The sequence below is a fragment of the Puntigrus tetrazona genome, chromosome 3 (genome assembly GCF_018831695.1).
Source record: "Puntigrus tetrazona isolate hp1 chromosome 3, ASM1883169v1, whole genome shotgun sequence".
In the NCBI taxonomy this organism is placed as follows: Eukaryota; Metazoa; Chordata; class Actinopteri; order Cypriniformes; family Cyprinidae; genus Puntigrus; species Puntigrus tetrazona.
This window is the reverse complement of record NC_056701.1, coordinates 24,235,460-24,247,965: the sequence shown is the minus strand read 5'-3', so window position 1 is coordinate 24,247,965 and position 12,506 is coordinate 24,235,460. Positions and strand designations below refer to the sequence as shown.

At 39.0% G+C, this 12,506-nt stretch overlaps 1 pseudogene; it reads left to right on the top strand.

The window, feature by feature from the left end:
- The first annotated feature begins 983 nt into the window (after window positions 1-983).
- On the top strand, window positions 984-10,937 carry LOC122341363 (annotated as a pseudogene).
- Window positions 10,938-12,506: the final 1,569 nt, after the last annotated feature.

The window sequence follows — 12,506 nt, the reverse complement described above, 5'->3', positions numbered from 1 at the left end:
TTGCTCTGTCTTTATTGAAGTTCTGTAGACTTTCACACAGAGACATACGCCACCGTGTGGCCCATCACAAGAATGAATCAACTCTTATTATATTAATAATAACCTATTTCATATACAGCCTGTTAATGTGCTTTTTCCAGAATTGCCAAATTTACTTCAAATGACCAACTGAATACATTTAAGTATTACTGATTTTTTTTTTTTTTTTTTTTTTTTTTTTTTAATAGGCCTGACATGGACTGTTAATGGTTTTGTAGCTTGTATGTAGAATGTGGTTGACCTTTAGAGACAAAAAGACTAATATTACTCCAGACAGATGCGATGAAGTCTGACGTGCATCAAAACTGGCTCGACCTCCCTCGGTTTTTATAAGACCTGCTATAAAGCATTTGATTCTAGTCGGTGCAAGTCTAAAAAATAAATACATCTCATACGCCAGTGTTTTTTTTTTGTGAGAGCACACACACCCTGACAGGTCAGCAGAGCGCTTTTGTTATGAAATCCTTTAAATCAAATCATGTGGGCAACACACAGGGCAGGGCCTGCATTTCACAGCACCACACCTTATACAGTAATTTATGCATAACTCCATGTTCGTTTGCACTGTGCTCTAAATATTTAAATTAATCCTAAATTAATTTTTAGCGTTTCATTTGATCAATGTAAAAAAAAAATGCGTATAAAATCTTTGTTCTCAGTTCATCGTTGGCTCTTTTTACATTTAATGTGATTAAAATGACACACAACTGCCTTGAATTCCAATTTAAAATAGCTAAACTTGTTCATTTAAACGTGCAAAATATGCTTGCTGCTGCTGGTGCAGACAAAACTGGCACAATGTTGTTTTAAACGTGTATTGTTGCACAATGCGTTCTGTTTAACATACTAACCAAAGCAGTACGCAGCGCACAGTGTATACTTAAAAAATCCCCGCCTGTCGCTTTAAGAGACGGTGACGTAGTCGGTTAAGTTTGTTTCAGCTCTAGCTGATCATCAGCCCAAAGCCGAAACACTGAGCACCGGACGCGCTCGGAGGATGGAGTTTTTCACAGGAAACCCCTTTTCTACACCCGTGGGTCAACTTATAGGTAAGTGGCTCGATGGATTAGATCGCGAATCTCACGTAATACGTTTAAGAGAGCATCGTGCGCACGGGGTAGTTAAACTTGATGTGTCCAATACGACTGCTTCATTTTGACATCGATTTCAACACGCATGCATCGTTTAATTAAGGATGACGGCAAAGGATACGATTAAATATAGATCGCACGATGAAGCGTCGGTCCGCGTCTAAAGGCAGGCTCAAAGCCCCGGCGCTGTGTTCTGATTTGACGGAACGTGTGTCAATCAATGCTGTCCGCCAATAGTATCGAGGAAGGGCGGGACGAAGAGGGTTTGCGTTGGACGTCGCAAGTCTCTGTATATCCTAATAACGTTTTGACCCATTTTCTTTGTCGCTGTTGTTTAGGAAAGAACTATTTACATCTGAGCATTAAAACGGTTATGTAACCCATTCCAGAGTTTACTCTCGGTTTCGCAGAAAATGCAATCTCGGGGATATCTTTCATTCATTTCAAGGGCCCTTCTGCTTTACTTGTCGTTGTAGGTGGACTCTCATCTAAACGGGCTGCACAGAGTAATTAGTCGGGGAGGAACTGTTTGTTCCTGCCAACCACGATAATTATGCATTAGCGGGGAAAAAGTATTTTTTGCAGCGCTCTGCTCATCGTAGATGAATGGAATAGAACTGCAGAAATAAATAAACGCCAGAGTTCACTTTATGCTGTTATTTTTCTGTGCGTCATAAAAGTGTAGTGTTCCATACGGAGCGTGATGTATGTCTATATAGTGAAGACAGTGTGCGTTTAAAAAAAACCTATTTTTGCATGATCTGTCCCTTTAAAAATGGTATTCGGGTTTGTGTCATTGCACAGGGTGAATACCAGGGAACTCGCCCTTTCATACTGTTGTAAAGCCTGTTTTCCCTGCTTAGATGCAGCACTGTAAACAATAGGACAAGTAACCTAGTTTAAGTGATCAGTTCAGGGTATAGGTGGGATTTCTCTAATCCACTGCAAATACAAGGGCTTTTTGTTATTAGTATGGGCTCTTCATGAGGACGAGGAGCTGTTGTTATGTCACCAGGGTTGAGTGTGTTTGTAACTCTATCAGTGTTGTCATGAATCTCATAAACCACACCGCTGCCGACGAGGAAGACAATAATGTCCTGGTGTAAGCATGCCGTGACGGCTGAGAGATGTTTGCTGTGTGTGTTACAGTGTATAATCAGTTGTTTAAAGGCAAGGTTACGTTCCTCCCGAAGTTCATTCCGTTAAGAGTTTAGCTTCCAAACATCTACATAATCTTGTTGGGTTCACCTGCGTTTCTACTTTTTGCACAAAAAAGACGACAAGTTTATGATCAAAACATGTTGTGTGCTTTCAGTCGAGATTGAAGCCTTTGTTTGTTTCTTGGTCTCTTGCTCAGAACATGCCACCAGTTCCTCTCTCCCGTCCGAAGACTGGAGCCTCAACATGGAGATCTGTGACATTGTCAATGAAACCGATGAAGGGTGTGTATGTTGTCAGATACAACAGCTTTCTGTTTATATGGTCGTGGCATTGAATTATTTGTAGTTGTGTTTGGACACCTGCACTGCACTTAACGTGACTGAATGTCATTGTGTCAGGTTGAATGATCTGACCTAAAACATTAGCTTAAAACCCCTCCAGGCCGAGATGTTGGTGAGTTTGGAGAAATGTGGCATTACGTCACCAAAGGATCCTCTGCAGTGAATGGGTGGTCCAAACAACTGATTAAAAACTTCACAATAATCCACAAGTAATCCACTTGTGGAGTGAAACGGTGCATGCTTGTAAGAAAGAAGTCCGTTATTAAGATGCTTTTTCAACTCAAACCTTTGCTGCAGTCCACTATCCATAATATTAGTAATATTGCTTTCATCTGGAATGATTTAAGAGTGAAATATGCACGGGTCAAGCACTGTTTACAGGCAAAAACAGTCCGAAACTAAAATTTTATATGAGAGGGCAACAGGGGTTATGAATGTTATTATGAGTTATGGAGGCATATTTTGGCCAGAAGCAATGGTTTAAAGTTAAATAAGGAAAATTATGGATTTATTTCTTAGAAAAATGCAAATTAACTGCATTTCTGTTGAGGAAACTAATCCTTTGAGTAAATATTTCACAAAACTGAACAACACGTGTTCACGTGACGCATAGATAAACAATTCAAATCTACTTCATGTTTTACTAAGTGTTCTGTTTTATCAGTTTTTATATTACAGTTATCTTTATCATTTTACATTTCTGTGATTTTAATGATTTAATTTGGGAAACTGTGTTAGTTAAAAAAAAAACTTATGATGGATAAATATGATGGATAGGGGACTTAAGCAAAGGTTTGAATGGTAACACTTTATTTTAAGTTGTTACATGTATTTACTATTATAAAAACAATAAATTATGGATAATTACATGCAGGTAAATCTAAGCCAAACCCTAATCCCAATCATATTGTAAGTACATGTGGTCAGTTAATATTACTCTGTACTCAAATGTATACTTGCACTGTAACAAGGACACCTTAAAATAAAGTTTAACCACAGTAACTGATGTTTCTCATCCAGAACGTATCGCAATACAATTTGTCTTCATTTGGAGCTGCATGGCTGTCTTTCAAAATCGAATAAAACTTATTTTTGCCTCCGTTATTATTCTATAAAACACAAAGTTAAAGATGGCTTGGTGTGTGAATATAATCATTTAACTGTGCGGTGCTTTGAGGTTTTTGGTGGTATAACACGTAACACGTGCTCTATTTGCAGACCTAAAGATGCTGTCAGAGCAATCAAGAAGAAGATACTGGGAAATAGGAATTTCAAAGAGGTTATGCTGACTTTGAGCGTAAGTGTCCCGACGCACGGTGCAGTCTTTACGTCGACCCAGTGTCCTATTTCACCTAATCTTTGGGTTTCTCTGCAGGTGTTGGAGGCCTGTGTGAAGAACTGCGGGCACAGATTCCACATCTACGTGTCCACCAGAGACTTTGTGGAGAACGTTTTAGTCCAGACGATCCTGCCTAAAAACAACGCCCCAGTGGTTCTTCAGGACAGAGTCTTGAGCATGATACAGGTCCAGATGAACTAGAAACTCTCAGAGCAAACGTTCATGTTCCAGCTGTGAAGTATTCAGGCAGAGCTGTGGGTGTGCCTGGCGTCTGATTCTATCTCTCTCTCTCTCTGTCTCTCCAGGCGTGGTCCGATGCCTTTCGTAGTTCTCCAGATTTGACCGGTGTCGTGACTGTCTATGAGGACCTCAGGAGGAAAGGCGTGGAGTTTCCCATGACTGAACTGAATGGATGTTCCCCTATACACACTCCCAACAGGGTATAAACCACTGCACGTTCAGATATACGTGACAACCAGCTGCTTTTAATAAATGACTACAAGTCCAAGTAAAGGTTTATCGCACCGTATGTGTTTGCACATCTCAGAAGCAGTATATCGTCTGGTATGCAAATATGTGCCGTTCTTTAATTTCAGGTTTGGGTTTATTAATTTATTCATGCTTGACTCCCAACAGACCATCGAAGTCGGCGTCTCCGGTGACGGCTCACAGAAAGTCACTCCGTCACGTCGTCACAGCCACAGAATACAGAGACGCCCATCACACTGTCACCTCAACAGGTAACACACACACACACACACACGCTGACTCGGCCTGAAGTGTGTGGGTGGGGCTGGAACATTTTAGGAATGAATAAAGTGTGTGTGTGCGTGTGTGTCTCTGGACCACAAAACGAGTCTTCAGAAGCACGGGTATATTTGTAGCAATAGCCAAAAATACATTATATAGGTCAAAAGTATTGATTTGTATTTTATACCAAAAATCATTGGGATATTAAGTAAAGATCATGTTCCATGAAGATATTTTGTACATTTCCTACCATGAAAATTTTTTTTTTTTTTTTTTTTTTTTTTTTTTTTTTTTGGACAACTTCAAAGGTGATTTTCTCAGTATTTAGTTGTTTTGCGGCCTCAGATTCCAGATTCACATGTTGTTGTACCTCAGATATTGTCCAATCCTAACTGACCCTACCTCTGTGGAAAATGATTTATTTAGCTTCTTGATAATGTATACGTACCAATTTCAAAAAATGTCCACTTGTGACCGGTTATGTGGTCTAGGGTCACATATATGCAAATATACACAATTTCATTTTTGATATTCGACAATGTTATTTTTAGCATTGTTAGTACCGGTTGATATTGCAATAAGGTTTAATTTGTTACCATGAAGTGACAGTTGTTTAATTTCAGCATTTATTAATTATTAATAGCATGTTTAAAAATTTATATGAATTCAGATTAATATACCATTAGTAGTTTTAATTACTGTGTCATTGAGTGCTGCAGGGTTCAAGAGCGTTTTTTTTGTTGTTGTTTCAGATGAAAACAATGAAGACCGAACTGGAGGTGGTTCGTAATAATATATCAGTGATGTCGGACATGATGAGTCAGATGGAGCCCGCGAGTCTTGAGCCGTCAGACACAGAGCTGCTGCAGGTTACACTCGAACACACACCCTTGCTTTCTTTTCTCGCCACGTACACGCTTCATGCTCCAGTCGTGATTTGAGGATTGCTGCTGTTTCTCTTCTGTCTGCCGGTCAGTAGCAGCTCTACTCCATGACCAAAGATATGCAGGGCCGGATGGTGGAGCTCATACCCAGACTGAGCGATGAGAAGCTTATAGAGCAGCTACTCTGTGCCAACGACGACGTTAACACCACGTTCGCACAGTATCACAGGTTAGAGGCTAACTGCCTTGACGTCGGGGTGTTTGTGAACATGCAGGGAATAAAATAATGCACGTCTGCGATGCATGTGTCGTTAAAAAAATGGGAAATAAATCTCTTTTTTGTCTCATACTAAAACTATATAAAATAAATAGCAAAGGTGTTAAGGCTCACAGTTCCATCATAGAGTTGAGTTTTTGTTTTCCATGCTCACAGAATCTAGAAACACACATTATGAGCGAACAGACGTCCACATTTTCCTGGTTTTGAGTGTCCTGTCCACTCCGATCTGTTCCTGGACTTATCCTTGTTTTTCAGCACATTCAAAGCAGACACAAAATAATACTAAAACAGCCTCCTGTACCAAAGCAGTTGAGTAGTTTATTGATGCTGCCAACAGGTGGCGCTGAGAACTAGCTTGAAAACTTCATTTTCAGCAAATATCAATTATACTAATTTCAATGTAGCCGTATTAAATTGAAATAACGCTGTTTGTATATTTAAAATAAAAAAAATGTTCTTGACTTTCTTGGTTATGGAAATAAATAAAATCCTAAACATTTGTGAAATGATATAGATAAAAATGCACCTAATATTTTTTTTAGCTGAAATGCTGTTTGTGGGGGGCTTAAAAATCCTTGGCATGTGGAGCCCTGTATTGATGTCACCGCATTTAGGTGTCATATCTCACTTCAAGTTCATTTACTAACACATCTCATCAGCGTTACCTAACTTTTTTTTTTTTTCCTTTTAGATTTGAAAGACATCTCAGTAGACAAAGCAGTGCACAATCTGTAAGAATTCATCGATTTGATATTAAATGCTCTGTAACGTCTGTGTATTGATTCTTAATTTGATTCATTCATGATTCGTTGTTGTATTTCAGAATTCAGCTAACACCAATCTTATTGATTTGGGAACTCCCAACCAATCAAAGGCAGCCAACGGCGCTCACAGCACAATCAGCCAATCAGCAGTCAGCGCACTGTCCAATCAGATGGCAGGACTGAGTAAGTTATATTTCGAATCATTTACGCTCGCATTTTATTTTAATATTAATCTTCACCGATATTAATCCATTATTTGTTGCATTATCTGCCACAGGCACAAAAGCTGATGATTTAAAACTAAGTAAAAGCGGCTCTTCACAAAAAAGGTAGGGATTTAAGTAATAGTCCGACCAAGAATGAACATTTGATGAAAATGTACTCATCTTCAAGCCTTGGATTAATTTAACTTAATCATTACATCACCAGTGAATGGGTGCCGTCAGAATGAATGTCTAAAGAGCTGATAAAAAGTGCATAAAGATAAAGAGTCTGATAAAGAGTCCAGTGCATCAGTTGATGTCTTGTAAAGTAAAAGGTTTAGTATTGATTGACTTTTTTGTAACTGTGCTTGATCTGTGCGTGTTTCCACCGAAGAAAACAGTATTGGGATTCGTGTTAAGAAAGTCTCGACGGATTTGTTTCTTACAAACATTTGACGGGCTGGGGCCGAGTGAATTGCTTGTGGATTATTGTGACATTTTTATCAGTTGTGTGGACTCATTCTGACGGCACCCATTCACTGCAGAGGATCCATTGGTGAGCAGGAGATGTAACGCTAGAACTCCTCCAGGTCTGTTCTGATGAAGAAACTAACATCTCCATCATTTCTGTGTATGCCATTCCTTTCATTTTTATGTAAAGTGTCTTTCTGCTTGATTTCAGTTATTCACTCTTAAAAAGAATGCATGCAACAAAACAAAAATCTTTGGTCTCTTCACAGACATTTTGAGTTCTTTTAAACTATACAAATCCTTTTGTGCAGTACAAAGAAGCAACTGATGTTTAAAGCCGTTCGTGGACTCAGATGCCAATAAAGGACATCTTTATACAGCAACGCCTAAATGTCATACTTGATCTTTACGTGATATATTCTGTGTGGTTTATTAGCAGTCCAGAATGCTCTGCAGGTCCAGAAGCTCTTGCAGCCACTCGAAGACAGCGACAGGACACCGGAGCGGTAAGTGTCTCTGAATTATTTAGTCCCGCAGAAAGGATATCATGCTTGGAATAGAGAGTTCAATTAGCATCTCTTTGTATTTCAAGAGAGCAGCAGTCAATAATGAATGTAACACCATGCAAGATTTTACTGTGTTGTTTTCACCTGCCATTTGATGCAACGATACGCGTCCGTGATTGAAAACGGTTGTCTGTCTGTTTTAAGGATGACAGCCTAGACTCCACCTCCCTCGGCAGCTCGCCTCAGTTTCACTGGATGCTTGAAAAGGGAATGGTGGGTCTGATTGGCTGATAAAGCGGTCGGCCTGTTGCTACTGGTCAAGCTGGGAGCTTTTTTTCTTTTTAGCATGTCAAAAGTTGTTTTTGTCATTTGGTGGATAAGAGTCTGTTGTCTTGCTGTGGCCCGCATGGTTTGAGGAGCGTTTCGTTGTCTTGATTTGCTGAAGGTTTCGTGGGAATTTTGGTGTTTAGCTCGTTCTGTGTTTCAGGCCTGGATGCTGAGCGATCCATAGCTCCTCAGTGCTTTATTTTATGATGTTGCCAAATTTCGAAACGACTTACTTTCCGTCTTCAGGACGGAAGCATATTGATTCATCGTTAACGCTTTAAAGCGCTGAGAAGCTGGAAGCATGTTTAAGATGGGAGTGGTTTGCGACAGGTAGTCGTGATTTATTATGTTAACGTAAAATAACTTAAATTTTTTTTTCTCCTGTCAGATTCCTGTCAGTCAGAGTGAGGTGATGGATGACATCGAGCAATGGCTGGACGTAGATGATGTAAGTGACACACGGATCTTTAACTGGGTGCAAAGCATAGGAATTGTGGGAAATATAACTGGCTCTAATTTACAATCCTTTACAACCAAATAATTGGTCATATTATAACAGTAACACTAACATTTATCATTACAAATATCAAAACTCTTTTATAAAACTAAGTTCAAAATGAATGGTATTATTAACTCAACAAATTGATTGTAAAGACATTTCTAAAATTCGGTTATAAAACTACAGTTCAGAAGTTCGAAATGAAATATGAAGCAGCATAACTGTTTTCACGCCGATAATGCTTTTGAGCAGAAAATCTGCATATTAGAAAGACTTCTGAAGGACTTCATGAAAATTCAGCTTGTCACAAGAATTAATACATTTTTAAATACACTCGCCGGCCACTTTATTAGGTGCACCTGTCCCACTGCAAGTTTCTAATCAGCCAGTCACATGAAGCAGTGCATTTAGGCATGTAGACGTGGTCAAGCATCAGAATGAGGAAGAACGGTAATTTAAGTGTTTCAGAAACTGCTGATCTACTGGGATTTTCATGCACCACCATTATAGAGAATGGTCCGAAAAAAGAGGAAATATCCAGTGAGCGGGTCAGAGGAGAACGGCCAGACTGGTTCGAGCTGATAGCAAAGGCAAATAACCACTCGTTACAATCGAGGTATGCAGAAGAGCATCTCTGAACGCACAACACGTCCACCCACACCCGGTGCCACTCCTGTCTGCCAAGAACAGGAAACTGAGGCTACAATTCACACAGGCTCTCCAAAATTGGACAATAGAAGATTGGAAAATGGACTGATGTTGCCTGGACTGATGAGTCTCGATTTCTGTTGCGACATTCGGATGGTAGGGTCAGAATTGAAAGCATGGATCCATCCTGCCTTGTATCAATGGTTCAGGCTAGTGGTGGTGGTGGTGGTGGTGGTGGTGCAGTGGATATTTTCTTGGCAGACTTTGGACCCAATAGTACCAACTGAGCGTCATGTCAACGCCAAAGCCTACTTGAGTATTGTTGCTGACCACGTCCATCCCTTATGACCACATCTTCTGATGGCTACTTCCAGCAGGATAACGTACCATGTCATAAAGCGCGAATCATCTCAGACTGGTTTCTTGAACATGACAATGACTCACTGTACTCAAATGGCCTCAACAGTCACCAGATCTCAATACAATAGAGCACCTTGTGGATGTGGTTGAACGGGAGGTTCTCTTCGTGGATATGCAGCCAGCAAATCTGCAGCAACTGTGTGATGCTATCATGACGATATGGACCAAAATCTCTGAGGAATGTTTCCAGTACCTTGTTGAATATATGCCACGAAGGATTAATGCAGTTCTGAAGGCAAAAGGGGTCCAAGCCGGTACTAGTAAGGTGTACCTAATAAAGTGGCCACTGAGTGTATATTCAAATTGAAAAAATATTTAACATTTTAAATACCCTTTGAGACCATAAAAGAATTCATAAAAGATGTTATTCAATGTAAGTGGGTACAAATCGATTTCAGCTGATCATGGTTATTCTTTATTGTATTTCACAAGTGTATTTGTGTATTTTGTGACACAGGACGACGATGCTGAAGGAGTGACCAGTGAAGGTAACCTTTCTTAATAGGGCTTTTATGATAATGCTATCAGCTAGTAATTTTAGCATTAACGCATTTTCAGTGGCCATGTGACCAGTGTGTGACCCAGACTTCCTGTTGAGTTTCGGTCATGTTGTGTAATGAGCCAGCCTGGCCCACCAGATGTTCTGACGTAGTCACCTTGGTGATCAACACGTACATGGCCTTTGTCACGTACTCTTGTGGTTTCTTGTGGCCGTACCCTCTTCGTAACCATTTTTGCGGTCATCAAAAGGCTCCTGTGTTTTTCACACTTGCAAGTACTTTTTGATAAGGATTGCTCAGTTCATTTTCATTATCATTCGAAATTATTTCACTTCATAGACAAGGGGGAGCTACCGACTAATTATGTCATTACATAAAATATTAACTTTTCACTAAACGGTCAAACCCTCAGTTCATTTACAAACCCAACAAACATCGATTACCAGAAGCTACCTGTGGAGGAGCTCTGAACTAGGCCACCGGGGTTCTTGTAGCACATTCTGAAGCATTTATTAGGCCATTTCGTATGCTTATCCACAAATATTCAGCAATATTTTCTTAAAACAAACCACATTTCTTACAAGCAGGCTAATCTCATTTCCGTCTCTCCTCAGAGTTTGATAAGTTCTTAGCAGAACAGCGAAAGCAAATGGGCGTCTTCCTTCAGTGAAAGCATCGCTTAGCACGACCGGGCCGTTCACAACTCTAGTTTGATTGTTCATAACTTCCAACATTTGTATTTCCGTTGATTTAACCATGTGCTCACTTTTAACTTTTATTTATAGTATTTTGGTTGATTTCTAAACCATGTAATGTCTTTATCAAACTGTACGAGTCTTGAGTTAGGTGCGGGTTTTGTTTTTGCAGATGTGTAACCTCATGAAATATTTTTTAATAATTTCTTGGGTACATTCTTCAGTAGAGTGATTTTTCTTTCATCTTTTAATGGAGAAAGGCTCTGTGGTGACGTATGAAGAACTTGAATCGATCTTTATTAAAGATCTTGATTTGTTGAGGTGAAATCCCTTGTATGTATATACACTGAATATATTAGGCTGTTTTGAAAGGAGGAAGTGTTTTTTTACAGAGAGGAATTTTATGGGGTTGTTTTTCTCTAGTTTACACTTTGCTCTGGAAAAGAAAACTACAAAAAAAAAATTAATTGAATAAGAAAAGGCCCTCGCAACTTGTTTTTAAATGTTTTAGAAATAAAATAAATTCACTTGAAAATTACAATGAATGTGGTTTGTCTGCAGGCTGCTGTATGTCTCTAGTATGAGTGTTAATAAGTACAACCTTATACGTTTACGTTGAGGTTATGTTAAAATATTCAATAAAATGTCATTTGAAAATCTTGGATTTTGCTTAGCACTGCTTTGTTTACATATAGCCCATAAAGACATACGTACGTATGTTTGATTCATAATACTGTGCTTCATTACCTGGATGATTCATGTCTGCCGCGTTTGGTGATAAACTATGTACCGTTGCATTAATGTTAATCTCTTAGCAGTTTTTCAATAAATTAGGATAATCTGTTACAGTTTAGCCATTAGCATACTCCTCACACTGTCTCTACTGTATCTTCTTGTATATACCATAGTATAGATAACTTCAGCCTGTTAAAGCCTCTAGCGCAAGATAAATAAAGACAGCAAATGGATTTATATCATTCAGGTTTATTAGTTCACAGCATAAAACACGTTCAGGCTGCTGTGTGATAACAGCCACGTCCTGCGCTATGAAACAAACATCAGTATTTCATTCAAAGATCTCTTTTTGGACACAAATATTTTCTTAAATATATTAAACATACAAACAGCTGACTCAAAAACCTCAAAAAATGTCTTCACTACCATCAAGAGCCATGCAAAACACACAATATCAGCTGCTTTTGTTGGTAGAAAATATTTTATATTTAAATATAAAAGAAAATATTTAAGTGTTTTTTTGGACATACATTGCAAGTCGGTGGTAACAAAAAGATATTTGCTTACCAACATTTCTCAAAAAAAAAAAAAAAAAAAAAAAAGTGACAAAAAGTATTGACAGAATTGAATTTTTGGGCAAACTGTTCCTTTTAAGTCCGAAACAACATTCGGCTGGCCCAGACGAACTGTGGCAATTTCATCATACTCCTGTGTCGCGCAGTGAGGGAGATTCAAAGACAGCTGCTGATCCACAAAAATCTGATGCAATAAGAAAAACTATTTTCTATCACAGATAAAAACCCAAACCAGCGCACACTGATGATGTTTTATTCTTCTGTAGCAGCGCGTGCAT